The sequence below is a fragment of the Leucoraja erinacea genome, chromosome 10 (genome assembly GCF_028641065.1).
Source record: "Leucoraja erinacea ecotype New England chromosome 10, Leri_hhj_1, whole genome shotgun sequence".
Classification (NCBI taxonomy): Eukaryota; Metazoa; Chordata; class Chondrichthyes; order Rajiformes; family Rajidae; genus Leucoraja; species Leucoraja erinaceus.
In genome coordinates, this window is record NC_073386.1 from 34,806,327 (window position 1) to 34,823,076 (window position 16,750).

Consider the following 16,750-nt stretch of genomic DNA (forward strand, 5'->3'; position numbering starts at 1 on the left):
CCCCATGGAAATGTCTTGAGGACAGTCCATATCATGATATAGGTGGTATTGAACGTCTAAGGCATATAAAGGTAGATAAGTCTTCAAGGCCTAATCAGATAGATCTGAGGACAATGTGGGAAGCTAGAGAAGAAATTACAGGCACCCTGGCTGAGATAAATGAATCATTAGACATGTGTTTTGTGCTGTAAAATGAGCGTGCCTCTACTTACGTAGGACTGCACGGAAAAACCTGGGAACTAAAGACCAGTGAGCGTAACATCTGTGGTAGACAAGTTATCAGAGAAGATTGTGAAGCATAAGATAGGCAGGAGCTGATTTGGGAGCTGATTTGGGATGTGGCTTGATAGTGGACCAAGCCTCCCGTTACACTCTCCCCACTTCTGTCAGATGACCCAATGGCAGCACGTGATGTACTTTGGGTTGTGGGCGTGGAGAGGGCGATCAGCATGAAGACCGGACCCATCACTGGTGCACTGCATATGGGGCCAGGGTCTCTGTGGCCTGTGAATTCCTGCTAATTTAACCCCTCCCACCAACACTGCGTTTCTTTCCACCCAGCTCTGGATTACACTTTATCCCCTCACTTGGTTATATCGGACACCATCCTCCACCCCCCCCCCCCCCCCCCCCCCCCCCCCCCCCCCCCTCCCCATGTCTGTTATTGTGAGGTTTTACAGTATAAGCATTAATCAGTGCTCACTTTAAAACAATAGCCATGTAACCACACAGTAGTATCTGCAGACCACAGGCTCCTGACTCTCAGCAGGTGGCTGCTTAAGCGATATGATTTGAAAACTAACATAATCTTGTATGCATTGTTCAAATGTACAGACGATGGGGCAATGTTAATTGCACCTCATCACACTGGGCATCAGTTCGTGTGAACTGAAGTTTCCTGGACCAGAGATCAAGGAATTATCTGTCACATATCAAAACAGTCAAATACATTTTGTTCCATGAATCAATGACTGGGGGTATTTGTGTACACAGAGAGTCATCTCCCCCAATAATAATTTTGAGCGACTGGATGTTCTGTGCTCGACTATCCATGTGAATGACATTGTCCCACCAGATCATTTAAACGTGACCTGCAAATGATAATGTGCTCCCATTGTAAATGTGTAATTTAATGTCTACATGCAAAATGTTGAAGTAAAATATACAATTGTAATTACTGAAATTATATTAAATCGTTGCTATTATTTATGTTCTTAAAACCATCAAAAAACATGTTTTTTTGAGTTTGAGATTATTCTCCTGTGATTCAGCTAGGTGAGAATCCTCCACCAGCTCTCTGCCTGTCTACTGAAGATTTGTTACATCTTCAGTTGCAGTCTCTGTGTGACTCATTGAGGGTCACAATGAATCAAATGAAATATTGGCTTACATTGCAAAAACATTTTGAATACAGGAGCAAATATATATGTGTTTACAATTATACAGAGCCTTGGTGAGACCACACCTTGCACTTTTGTGTGTCCTTTATCCACCTTGATGCTCTTCAAGAGCATGACAGAGGCCATTCAGCCCATCAAGTCTACTCTGATATTTGATCATGGCTGATCTATTTCCCCTTTCCACCTCATTCTCCTGCCATCTCCCATTAACCTGCGACACCCATACTAATTAGGAGCCTATCCATCTCTGCTTTAAAAATACCCAATGTCTTGGCCTCCCCAGTGTCTGTGGCAATGAATTCCACAGATTCACCACCCACTGGCTAAATAAGTTCCTCCTGATCTCCATTCTAAAGCGATGTCATTCTGAGGCTGTGCCCTCTGGTTCTAGACTCTCATTATTACTGGAAACATCCTTTCCATGTCCACTCTATATAGGTTTTTCATTATTCGGTAGGTTTCAATGAGGTGTTTCCTCATCCTTTTAAACTCCAGTGAGTTCAGGCCAGAGCCATTAAATGCTCCTCATACTTTAACTAATCAAATCTGGGATCATGCTCGTAAATCTCCTCTGGACCCTCTCCAATGCCAGCACGTCTTTTCTCAAATATAGTGCTCGAAACTGCTATAATTAATGGCATAACTCTCGACAGCATTGATGTGCAGAGAGATCTAGGGGTCCAAGTCCATAGCTCTCTGAAAGTGGCAACACAAGTAGATAGTGTGGTATGGAAGACATATGGTATGCTTGCCTTCATAGGTTAGGGCATTGAGTATAAGAGTCAGGATGTATTGATGCAGCTTTATAGGAGATTGGTTAAGCAACATTTGGAATATTGCATGCAGTTCTGATCACCCCATTCACCCCATTACAAGAAGGTTGTGGTGGAGGTTTACCAAGGTGTTGTGTGGATCAGGCGATATTAGCCACAGGGAGAGGTTGAACAGACTTGGACTGTTATCTCTGGAATGCTGGAGGTTGCAGAGATAAAAGTATATAAAATTATGAAGAGCATAATAGACCATCATAACCTCTTTCTCAGGATGGAAAAAGCAATTACTAGAGCTTTAAGGTGAGAGGAGCAAAGTATAATGGAGATGTGTGAGTCAACATTTTGATTAGTACAGGTGTCAGAGGTTATGGGGTGAAGGGAGGAGAATGGAGTTAGGAGGGAGAGTGATCAACCATGATTGAATGGCAGAGTAGTCAGAATGGCCTAATTCTACCCCTATTCCTCATGAACACAGAGGGTGGCGAGTGGCTGGAATTCACTGCCGGGGTTGGTGCTTGAGGCAGAAACGGGAGTGCATTGAAGAGACTTTTGGAAAGGTATATCGACATGCAAGGAAGTATTCATTCATCACATGATTTAAAAAAACATTTGGACAGCTACATGGACAGGAAAGGCTTAGAGGGATATGGGCCAAATGTGGGTAAAAAGGGACTAGCTTAGATGTGGCATCTTTGTCCGAATTGATGTAGGGCCGAAGAGCCTGTGTCCACGCTGCATGACTTGATGTCTCCTTTTCTTCCAGCGAGATTCGCTCTTATTCTGCATTTTGCCCCGAGTGATCGTACTCCGTAACTCTGGGACTCTGAGACTCTCACTTCTCCATTTCCTTTGCCCTCCTTCTCTCCCAGTTCTTCTTCTTCTAATGTATGGCGTGCACAGCCTAAAGTTGTAGGACAACTTGTTCTATTAGATCTTATTTGATTGTGCACGCCAGGTTGATTGCATTCGTCGAAACAGGGCGGACCATGTGAAGGTTGCAATCTCCCACCCCCTCTCCCAGTTGAGTCTCTTCAACCCCTCACCCATTCCCACATCCTGTCTATCTGTTGCAGCTCAATCCTTTCTGCTCACTCCAAAGGGAGTGCTGTGTTGTACTCCGGGGTAGTTGCCAACACTGAGTCATTGGAAGGATGAAGTAGTGAATGGCTGGGAAATTTGTGTGTGGCCTTCCTTACAACTCAAATTCATCGCCAAGTCCTCCGAGAACTGTTCAGGTCGCAAGAAGATGATACATAAATAAATATTTATTTTTCTATATGATCGCCTCCTCTCTCTTCTCCACATCCTTTATGATAGCAGATTACTGCGAATGCAGGAAATATATATTTTTCATTTAAGGGTCCCCGCACACTATTTTTTCACATGAATCTCCTTTTTCACATGAACCCCTATGCTCGTTTAGATCTCCCATCTGTTCTCTATCATATGTGGGAAGGGACTGCAGATGCTGGTTTAAGCCGAAGATAGACCCAAAAACTTGGAGGAACTCAGCAGGTCAGGCAGCATCATTGGAGAAAAGGAATAGGTAACGTTTCCGGTCATAGAAACATAGAAAAATAGGTGCAAGAGTATTATGGTCTTCGAGCCAGCACCTCAATTCAATATGATCATGGCTGATCATCTAAAATCAGTACCCCATTCCTGTTTTTCCCCCATATCGCTTGATTCCTTTAGCCCTAAGAGCTAAATCTAACTCTCTCTTGAAAACATCCAGTGAATTGGCCTCCACTGCCTTCTGTGGCAGAGAATTCCACAGATTCACAACTCTCTAGGTGAAAAAGCTTTTCCTCATCTCAGTCCTAAATGGGCTACCGCTTATTCTTAAACAGTGACCCCTGGTTCTAGGCTCCCCCAACATCGGGAACATTTTTCCTGCAACTAGCCTGTCCAATCCTTTAAGAATTGTATATGTTTTTATAAGAACTCCTCTCATCCTTCTAAATTCCAGTAAATACAAGCCCAGTCGACCCATTCTTTCATCAGATGTCAGTCCCGCCATCCCGGGAATTAACCTGGTGAACCTTACGCTGCACTCTCTCAATAGCAATAACGTCCTTCCTCAAATTAGGGGACCAAAATTGCACACAATACTCCAGGTGCGGTCTCACCAGGGCCCTGTATAACTGCAGTAGGACCTCCTAGCTCCTAAACTCAAATCCTCTTGCAATGAACGCCAACATGCCATTAGCTTTCTTCACTGCCTGCTGTACCTGCATGCTTACTTTCAGTGATGTACAAGCACACCCAGGTGTCGTTACACCTCCCATTTTCCTAATCTGACACCATTCAGTAAATAATCGGCCTTCCTGTTCTTGTCACCAAAGTGGATAACCTCACATTTATCCACATTATACTGCATCTGCCAAGCATCTGCCCAGTCCCCCAATCTATCTAAGTCACCCTGCAGCCTCATAGCATCCTCCTCGCAGCTCACCCTGCATCCAGCTTTGTGCCATCCGCAAACTTGGAGGTGTTACATTTAATTCCCTTGTCTAAATCATTAATATATATTGTAAATAATAGGGGTCCCAACACTGAGCCTTGCGCCACCCCACTAGTCACTGCCTGCCATTCTGAAAAGGACCCGTGAAGATTCAAGCTCAAGATTCAATTTAATTGTCACATGTACCAATTAAGGTACAGTGAAATTTGAATACCATACAGCCATACCAAGAAAAAAGCAAAAATACTCACAACGCATAAAATAATGTTTAACATAAACATCCACCACAGTGGAATCTACGTTCCTAACTGTGATGGAAAGCAATAACGTTTAGTCACCTTCCTCCTTTGTTCACCCGTGGTCGGGGCTTTGAACAGGGCCGTTGCCGACGGTCTGCTGTTCATGTCCTCTCTTCGGGATGATCGAAACCCCACTTCTTATTGGAGACTGCTGTTTCATGGTGTTAAAGTCCACAGGCCCCGCAGTTGGAGCTCCAACACTGGCGGTCCTCGGCAAAAGATCCCAGGCTCCGCGATGGTAAGTCCGCGCCGCACCCGTGGGTTGAAGCTCCATGCTGGTCTCCAGGAAAGGCCGCACCACTCCACGTTGTAGGCCGCAAAGGGGGGTTGGAGATGTAACATGGAGAAAAATTGCATCTCCGTCGAGGTAAGTGACTGAAAAAGGTTTCCCCCCGATTCCACCCCCCCCCCCACATAAAACATACCAAGTGACATTAAAACAAACATTCCATATAGAATAAATTGGAATAAAAGCGAAATTATGTCTTTAAAACCACAGGATTCGAGACACTTACTAAAATTCCCCTTCAAAATTGCAACAGAAAAATTCAAGTACCTGGGTATTCAAATTACGAGAAGACACAAATCATTATTTAGTGCCAATTTTATACCACTATTAAATAAACTGAATGATACGATTAAATTTTGGAAAACGCTTCCACTCTCATTGATAGGTAGAATTAACGCTATAAAAAATGACTTTCTTACCACAATTAATATATTTGTTTCAAGCGATCCCAATATATATTCCAAAATATTTTTTCAAAAAATTAGATTCCACTATCACTAATTTTATATGGGACTACAGAACACATAGAATTCAACGAAAGCATTTGTGCAAATCTAAAGAAGTTGGGGGTTTATCATTACCTAACTTTATATATTACTACTGGGCAGTGCATATTAAGAACATAATATACTGGCTGGATAGTTCCACTCAGCAGTTGGAGTGGATAAGAATGGAGAAAGAGGAGTGCTATCCGCACGATATAGGAACGATCCTGCTTTCACCGATAAAATTGAATAGTATAATATATAAGAAGAACCCAATTATTCACAATATAATAAGAATTTGGAAACTAATAAAAGTATCCTTGAAATTAAATAATTTATCAGTACTAACCCCACTATTGAACAACCCCGCATTCAAACCTTCTCTCATCGACAACACATATCAACAATGGGATAGACTGGGGATTAGGAAAGTAGGGGACATGTATGAAGTGGGCAAACTGTTATCATTTCAACAATTAAAATTAAAATTTAAATTGAAGGATAATCAATATTTTAAATATATACAGGTATGTGACTTTATGAAGAAATATACACATAGATTTCAAACTATATTTTTAGATCCTTTAGAAGAAGCAATGAATATTAAGGCTGATTCACAAAAATTAATATCATACTTTTATAATAATATATTAAATAGAGAATCACCCTCAACAGAAGCATTAAGGGAAGATTGGGAACAAGAGCTAATGATAAAGATCTCGAAGGATAGATGGGAAAAGTATTTGATGAATACACATAACTGTTCTATTAATGCAAGACATAATTTAATTCAATTCAAATTATTACATAGACTATATTATTCAAAAACGAGGTTGAATAAATTTTATCCAAACGTCTCTCCCAGATGCGATAAATGTTTGTTTCAAAACGCTAATATAACACACTCATTTGTTGGATGTACAAAGTTGAATAAATTTTGGAGTGATATATTTGATATATTTACAAAGATTTTCAAGTCAAGAATAGAACCCAAAACGGAATGGATTATATTTGGAATAATAGGAGAAGATACCAATTTAAATAAAGATCAAACTGTTTTTTTTAATTATGGGTTAATAATTGGAAAGAAATTGATACTTAAATTTTGGAAAAATACAACCACACCAACTGTTAAAATGTGGATTAGGAATATGATGGACATAGCACGCCTTGAAGAAATGAGACTCCGACTAATAGATAAATATGACCAATTCTTAAGGAGTTGGTCTCCTTTCATCAACTTTTTGGAATCATGTGATGCAGCGGTACCGTAAGGATTGCTGATTTCAGTTCATGACGCGGATAGAGCTACACCTCCGAATACAGATTTGAAAAATTCTCTTTTAAGGGGCCTTCTCTTCTATTTCTACTTTCCACTTTCTCTCTTCCTTTTTTTAATTTTTTATATACACACTTCACGTTTTTCTACTCTCTACCATCTATTTTTCCACTTTTTCCCCTTTCTATTGTTTTCTTTTTCTTGTCCTGCTTCCTTCCTTCTTATAACATAAAACTAGAGGTTGTACATAGAATGGATTACGGTATTACATAGTTGGCACCTAAAATTACTGTTACTGTACTGTTTTGTGCTGTATTAACATCTAATAAAATAAACAAAAAAAAAACAAAAAAAAAACACAAACATTCCAGACATATTTAAAATAATAAAAACAGAGAAGGGACAAGACAGACTGCTGGCGAGGCAGCCATTACAGCCGCCACCCGGTGGTGACTATATCCTACTCCTACCAACCAGTTCTCTATCCATGTCAATACCATACCCTCAATATCATGTGCTCTAATTTTGCACACTAATGTCTTGTGTGGGACCTTGACAAAGGCATTTTGAAAGTGCAGATACACCACATCCACTGGCTCTCCCTTGTCCATGCTACTTGTTACATCCTCAAAAAATTCCAGAAGATTGGTCAAGCATGATTTCCCCTTCATAAATCCATGCTGACTAACAGATCCTGTCACTGCTTTCCAAATGAGCTGCTATAACATCTTTAATAATCGACTCAAGCATCTTCCCCATTACCGATGTAATGGGGCTGTCCCACTTGGGTGACCTAATTGGCGAGTTTAGAAGAGTTTAGGAGAGTTTGAAATTTTTTTATGTTGAAGACCTCCTTCGATTATGTAGAAGACCTCCTTCGACCTCCTTCGCTTTGACTACTATCTACGACTAGCTATGATTATCTTCGGGAAAATTGGACACCGAATAGTGGAGAGTGAAGACGACCTGCTTCGATCTCCTTCGACCTCCCTTCGACTATGATGAAGATTATCTACGACTACCTTCGATTACCTTCGACTACCCTCGATTACCTACTACTAACATGCCGACCTACTACGACCTACTACGACTAAACCTACGAGTTAAAAAAGTTTTTTTTTCCATGAACGCTTTTATTCGCAGGCAATTTTCAACATGTTGAAAAATACACCGCGACCTAGCTGAGGCCTCAATTACACTAGGACTACTGTTGAGCATGAAGGAGAGTTACAAAGACCTCCTACGACCTCGTGTCGACCATGCTGCGAGTATGAGTCATGGGCAAACTCGCCAGAACTCGTGGATTTGGTCGCCCAAGTGGGACAGCCCCTTAAGTCTAACTGGTCTATCATTCCCTGTTTTCTCTTCCCCTCCTTTCTTAAAAAGTAAAGTAAAAGCGACCCTTAAAAATTGGTTACATTATCTACCCTTCTTCAGATTGAGAGTCAGGGGAAAGGGAAACGAGAGAGAGACATAAAGACGGTGAAATAGAGAGACATAGAACAAATGAATGAAAGATATGCAAAAAAGTAACGATGATCAAGGAAGCGGCCCATTGTTGGCTGTGGGCTTGGTGATAACGAGCAATGCAGACAATGAAACTCACCAGGAAGACAGTGAAACTTCAACCTTGTTTCCATTCACTCTCTCTTTCTCCCGGTCGCGTCCAGAGAGGGGAGTGGCTTCTTCCACGTCTGCATTGGAGGGGAGTGGGCAGCAGCTCGCTTTAAAAGAGTGGCTTTCCCCACATCGAGCGGTGTTCACCTGGCTGGCGTGTTAGAGGCGCTCGAGGTTAGAAAGAGCATGCGGTTCACCAAGCTGTTCCTACCACACCTGCTAGCGTTATTGGCCATGTCCCGGGTCAGCCTGGGAACACCAACCCCGATGAAGCTGTGCAACGTTGACCTGAAGAATGCCTACTCGTCTACTCGTGTAGCGCTTCAGTCTGTAAGGGAGAGATGGAGACAGGTGCAGAGGCGGCGCCTGGGGCCAGCGCTATACACGGTGAGCTGGTTGGTGCTCGCAATCCCGCACAAAGCCATCTTACAGCTCCCAACATTTGCCAAAGCTTTGTCCCATAAATACTGGAGCACTTGCAATGGAAACTCTCTGATCGGGGTTGCTATTAAGCAAGTTTTGCACCCAACTTCAATGTGATGGGGTTATTTTGTTCCCCTCTGATATAAGTAAACATTTTCTTACAACCATTGTCATTTGATTTTGAACACTGCGGAAAATAAAACTACTTAACTATATAACAATTACAGCACGGAAACAGGCCATCTCGGCCCTACAAGTCCATGCCGAACAACTCTTTTCCCTTAGTCCCACCTGCCTGCACTCATACCATAACCTTCCATTCCCTTCTCATCCATATGCCTATCCAATTTATTTTTAAATGGTACCAACGAACCAGCCTCCACCACTTCCACTGGGAGCTCATTCCACACCGCTACCACTCTCTGAGTAAAGAAGTTCCCCCTCATGTTACCCCTAAACTTCTGTCCCTTAATTCTGAAGTCATGTCCTCTTGTTTGAATCTTCCCTATTCTCAAAGGGAAAAGCTGATCCACATCAACTCTGTCTATCCCTCTCATCATTTTAAAGACCTCTATCAAGTCCCCCCTTAACCTTCTGCGCTCCAGAGAATAAAGACCCAACTTATTCAACCTTTCTCTGTAACTTAGTTGTTGAAACCCAGGCAACATTCTAGTAAATCTCCTCTGTACTCTCTCTATTTTGTTGACATCCTTCCTATAATTGGGCAACCAAAATTGTACACCATACTCCAGATTTGGTCTCACCAATGCCTTGTACAATTTTAACATTACATCCCAGCTTCTATACTCAATGCTTTGATTTATATAGGCTAGCATACCAAAAGCTTTCTTTACCACCCTATATATATGAGATTCCACCTTCAAGGAACTATGCACGGTTATTCCCAGATCCCTCTGTTCATCAGTATTCTTCAATTCCCTACCATTTACCATGTACGTCCTATTTTGATTTGTCCTGCCAAGGTGTAGCACCTCACATTTATCAGCATTAAACTCCATCTGCCATCTTTCAGCCCATTCTTCCAAATGGCCTAAATCACTCTGTAGACTTTGGAAATCCTCTTCATTATCCACAACACCCCCGATCTTGGTATCATCTGCATACTTACTAATCCAATTTACCACACCTTCATCCAGATCATTGATGTACATGACAAACAACAAAGGACCCAACACCGATCCCTGAGGCACCCCACTAGCCACCTGCCTCCAACCCGACAAACAACCATCCACCATTACCCTCTGGCTTCTCTTCCATTCAGCCACTGTTGAATCCATTTTGCTACTCCTGCATTTATACCCAACAGTTTAACCTTCTTAACCAACCTTCCATGAGGAACCTTGTCAAAGGCCTTACTAAAGTAAATATAGACAACATCCACTGCTTTACCCTTGTCAATTTCCCTAGTAACCTCTTCAAAATATTCAAGAAGATTAGTCAAACATGACCTTCCAGGCACAAATCCATGCTGACTGTTCCTAATCAGACCCTGTTTATCCAGATGCTTATATATATTATCTCTAAGTATCTTTTCCATTAATTTGCCCACCACTGAAGTCAAACTAACAGGCCTATAATTGCACGCTAGGCCAAAAGCTTACTCTTAGAACCCGGGCTTTTGTAAACAAACTGTGGGGTTGTTTGCACAACATGCGCAGTACTCAGCCAATCCTCGGGGACTATTGCAAGCACGGAGATCCCAGAGACTCACAGCCAGCAGCAACTTTCTAATGACATTTGAAAGCTCGATTGGGCGAACTGCCACTTGTCTGTCATAGCCCCTGGGTCTATTTCTACACTAAGGAGCTCCAGGACTCCAAAGCCGCTCCCCGTCCCGCTAGGGAATGGCAGTTCACCCACAGTCAGGACCTGGAGACCCCCAGGCCCACTATCCACTTTTATATTTTTCAAAAGTGGGCTGTGGGCAGTACTTCTTCCTTCACTTTGAGAATGGTGGGCTCATAGTATCCCATAGCTACTTTACTAGTTTCGCAGAGAATGATTACTCTCACATAATCAAATATATCCTTCTCCTTGGTGAATACCGACGAAAATAAATAGCTCAATATCTCCCCCATCTCTTTTGGCTCTGCAGATAGCTGTCCACTCTGTCTCTCCAATGGACCGTACGACAGAACATGGGATAGAAACATAGAAACATAGAAACATAGATACTGTTTAGCATATCCACAAAATTTTCGATAAGCAACATCACAGTTAGCTTTGTAGATCTAACTTTAATTAAAATCCTAATAATTTATAACTACACTATAATGTGATTGTGGTGGCTTTGAATTGTTCGGACTATATTGCATTCATGAATTAAGTTTGCTGTTGACATACTTTGGCCACTAAATCTCAAATCCTTTTTTTTTTATTGTGGTACCGGCAGACAATGAGAAGTCATCTTTCCTGGGATCTCTACTTGCAAAACGAATTTCATCGAGGGGGGAGATTTGAGTAACAAGACATATATTTGTAAAAAATCATTGACTGCCCTACTGCATCATTGCTGTCAGGTAGGCTGCAGCATTGACCAAATTATGTCTTTCTGCTGAAGCAGCGAACTTGGTATTTTAGAGTGCACGGCTCCGCTTTGTGTTAAGTGCCGACAACATAATAAATATTAGTCTAAAACTTGAGTTACTTTGCATTATTAAAACTTCAAAATCGCACAAACACCCTACCAGAAAGATAACTTAATGACCGTTTTGCACGATATCAACGTTGGGAAATTAGCGCTCAGCAACTTCCTAAATCAACGTGGATGGATGAGCAGCATTCAGTCATAGAGTGATACAGTGTGGAAACAGGCCCTTCGTTCCAACTTGCCAACACCGGCCAACAATGTCCCAGCTACACTAGTCCCACTTGCCTGAGTTTGGTCCATATCCCTCCAAACTTGTCCTATACATGTACCTGTCTAAATGTTTCTTAAACGATGGGATAGTCCCAGCCTCAACTACCTCCTCTGGCAGCTTGTTCCATACACCCATACACCTTTTGTGTGAAAAAGTTACCCCTCGGATTCCTATTAAATCTTTTCCCCTTCATCTTGAACCTACGTCCTCTGGTCCTCGATTCCCCTACTCTGCGCAAGACTGTGCACCTACCCGATCTATTCCTCTCATGATTTTGTACACCTCTATAGATACCCCCTCATCCTCCTGCACTCCAGGGAATAGAGACCCAGCCGACTCAACCTCTCCCTATAGCTCACAGCCTCATGCCTCATGCCATAGTCATGGCAACATCCTCGTAAATCTTTTCTGAACCCTTTCAAGCTTGACAATATATTTCCTATAACATGGAGCCCAGAACTGTACACAATATTCTAAATGCAGTCTCACCAAGGTCTTATACAACTGCAACATGATCTCCCAACTTCTATACTCAATACTCTGACTGATGAAGGCCAAAGTGCCAAAAGCCTTTTTGACCACCTTATCTTCCTGCGACTCGACCTTCAAAGAACCATGCACCTGTATTCCTAGATCCCTCTGCTCTACAACACTACCCAGAGGCCTACCATTTACTGTGTAGGTCCTGCCCTTGTTCGACGTCCCAAAATGCAACATCTAACACTTCTCTGTATTAAATTCCATCATCTATTCCTCCACCCACCTGGCCTATCGATCCAGATCCTGCTGCAATCTTTCACAACCATCTTCACTATCTGCAAACCACTCACTTTAGTATCAGCAGCAAACTTGCTAAACTTGCCCTGTATTTTCTCATCCAAATCATTGATGTGGATGACAAACAGTAATGAGCCCAGCACCGAACCCTGAGGCACAGCACTAGTTACAGGCCTCCAGTATGAGAAGCGGTCCCTTAGCAGAAGCGTCCACGTCGCGGAGCTGGAAACTGGAAGTAACCCGAGCTAATTCTGCTACCACCATCATCTATTGCAACAAGTGACGGCTCCCACTGATTGCCGTCGGAAGCTTGCGTCCTTGTTAGGATGGACGATGACAGCGATGTCAACATTTGAAATGTGGAAGACAGACAAGAAATTCTGAGAAGCAACCTTCCACCATCACCCTCTGCTTCCTTCCATGGTGTGGGACGTTGTAACAGCATAGTCAGCAATGGGGCTGCCTCCTGTACCCATGCAGAACTTGTTGTTATATTAACTTTACCTGCAACTTCCACCCTGCCCTCAAATTCACTTGGACTCTATCTGACACCTCTCTCCACTTTCTTGATTTCTCTGTTTCCATCACAGGGGACAGACTATTGTTGATGTCTACTACAAACCCACTGACTCTCACACAGTTATCTTGCAAAGACTGCTTCCCTCTACTCTCAATTTCTCAGACTCTTCTGCATCTGTTCCCAAGATGAGGCTTTCTATTCTAGGACATCCAAGATGTCATCTTTCATTAGTCAACATGGTAACATGGTTTCTCCCCTGCCATCATATATGGAGAGATACGGATCTCTCGTCCGTATCTCCTCTATGTCCCATTGTTTGCTCTTGCTTTCCCTCCCCCCACATGGAACAAGGATGGAGTTCCATTACTCCTGTGGCATGGACTGTGTTACCAGTTACATACGTTTATATGTGGATAACGTTGTCCCTGAGGAGACTGTACACTGTTTCCCCAACAACAAGCCCTGGGTCAACAGTGACATCAAGGCCTTTCTCAACCAGATGAAGAGGGCCTTCAGGAATGGTGACAGGGAGAAGGTGAAACGGCTACAGAAAGATCTGAAGGTGAGACAAAGACAGGACAAGGATGACTACAGGAGGAAGCTGGAGCTGAAACTTCAGCAGAACAATATGAGGGATGTGGGGAGCGGTATGAAGAGCATTCCAGGCTACAAGATGACCAGTGGCCTGCAGAGTGCACGCAATCAGATTCTCTCTCTCAATCCCCCTGACTGGGCCTATGAACTAAAACCTGTTTTTTAACAGATTTGATGGAGAGGTCTCTGCCCACCCTCCCCCTTCGTCCCCATCAGATTCTCCACCGCCATCCCTGGCAGCGTGTTCCAGGCCCCCACCACTCTCTGTGTAAAAAAACTTGCCCCGCACATCTCCATTAAATTTTACCCCTCTCACCGTCTAGGAATAGAAAGGGTAAATACTCAGAGTCTTTTACCCAGAGTAGGCTACAGAACTGTGTCTCGAGCTTGCAACACAGGGGCCCCACACAGGGGATGGATGGTCCTCCCTCTCTCTACCTGTTCACCATCTACAATTGGAGTTCAGTCATTGCAAACCTGAGAAGTGGATTTCATCTGCCTATAGTCCATCCCTCTACTACTTCTGTTTGCCTATGCATTATCGGTCTGTCTTTGCTCCAGTGGAGACATCTCCATTCCCCTGTGGAACTCGGTCTTTTACAACCGAGGGTGTGGGAGCTTGCATATTATTGATAGAATTAGTGTCTTGCAGAGAATGGATTGAAGTTCACTATGATTGGTATCTTTGAGTGGAGACATTATTCTGTGGACCTCGGTACAACCGACTTACATGATTGGTGTTTCTGATAAGATAGGGCAGCAAAAGCTATGTCTACAGTGCATTGCCAGCTGGCCGCACAGCAATTTAATCCCTGCAGCTTTCATCCTGGATAGCTGTATTCAATAACACTATATAGAAACTTAGAAAAATAGGTGCAGGAGTAGGCCATTCGGCCCTTCGAGCCAACACCACCATTCAATATGATCATGGCTGATCATCTAAAATCAGAATCCCGTTCCTGCTTGTTCCCCATATCCCTTGATTCCTTTATCGCTAAGAACTAAATCTGACTCTCTCTTGAAAACATCCAGTAAATTGGCCTCCACTGCCATCTGTGGCAGAGAATTCCACAGATTCCCAACTCTCTGGGTGAAGATTTTCCTCATCTCAGTTCTAAATGGGCGACCCCTTATTCTTAAACTGTGACCCCCTGGTTCTGGACTCCTCCAACATCAGGAACATTTTTCCTGCATCTAGCTTGTCCAATCCTTTAAGAAGTTTATAGGTTTCTATAAGATCCCCTCTCATCATTCTAAATTCCAGTGAATACAAGCCTTGTCGACCCATTCTCACCTCTTATGTCAGTCACCCATTCGTTCATCATATAGATAAGGAAGTTTGTTTAACTTCAACGTCGGCGTGTTCAGTCCTTTAGTTAGAGTTCCACAATTTCTTTGTTTTGTTCAGTTTTTAGTTAAGATCTGCAGATATTTTTATGTTCTGCTCTGATGCCCTATAACAATTATGCTTGAATGAAAGTCTTAAAATGTTTCCACTGGACTTAACAAATCAGATAATTCAGAGTCTTTTGGATAGGCAGATGGATATGCAGCAATGGAAGGAAATGGATTATATGCAGGGAGATAAGAGTTGGTCTTGGCATCATGTTCGGCACAGACATGGTGGGCCAAAGGGCTTATTCTTGCGCGGTACTGTTGTATGACAATGCCAACACCCTGGATGTCATTTCCCCATCTACTATGTTGTTACGACATTCCTCACCCATTCACGGTGATTTAGGAAGTTGCTGAGCGCTAATTTCCAAAACGTTGGAATCGTGGAAATTGTGTTTTAAGTGTTATCATCTTATCTTTCTGGTAAGTGTTTGTGCGATTTTAATGTTTTAATTACGCAAATAAACTCAAGTTTTAGACTAACTTTTATTTCCGTTGTTGACACTTAACACGAAGCTCAGCTGTGGACTCTAAAATACGGATTTCCTTTCTACTTGATCAACAGGTGCCATACGGACAAAACTTTAGCAAAGTTGGGAGCTGTCGGATGGCTTTGCGCAGGGATGCGAGCAACAGCTCACCGTGTATAGGGAGGTTGCACATAGTCGAGGTCACGACCCGTGACCCGTACTGTTGCCTCGCAACGCCAACTGGAGTACCAGCGATGAACTGCAGGTAAGCATTTATATGGCTGCCAGCACAGCAGGCCCATCTTCCAGCCCAGCATCCGGACTGGTTGCACACTCGTGGATCCCGGGCCATCTATCCCTGCGGCCGGGGGTGGGGGGGAGGTCGGGGTGCTGGTGCAGCATGGTCAGTGACTCTGGGTGGGGTGGGCGGAGGGCGCGGACCATCCCCAACTCTGCTGCAGCTGATGTTGCCTGGAGCCGCGGCCCCGCTCCACCCGGCCCTGTGTGTGGGCGCTGCCGACCCACAGCCAGTGACAGTGCGGCCCACAGGGGGAGAGGGGATGGAGGGCGGCCGTGGTCGGACGGTGCTGATCCCGGGGGGGGGGGGGAGTGGGGGCTGTCCCGAGGGATGCGCTCCTTCGGCTGCTTACACCTTGGTGCTCGGGTTCAGAGCAAAGATACTAAACCATTTGGTTCAGAGCGCTCAGTCACCCAAAAAAATAATCCCACAATATTGCAATCAAATTGCTCTGAATTTGAGTTCACTTTATATACAAGGAAATATGAACCTGAACTCTGCAGACAAATGACCAAAACTATCTCTGAAGTAAGGGGAATTTAACACTCTGCCTCCCGATCAAACATCTCCTGCCCCTTTACCAATACAACCGTTTACCTCAACTTAAGACACAGTGCTGGAGTAGCTGGACAACGGGTCAAAACATGGATAGGTGATATTTCGGGTTGGAACTTTCCTTCAGACTAATTGCAGGGGGGTTGGGTTGGAGGGGGAAGAAAGCTGGAAGAGAGGTAGGTTAGATAACGCGCTGCAGGTAATAAGTGAACATAGGCAACGGGGGGATG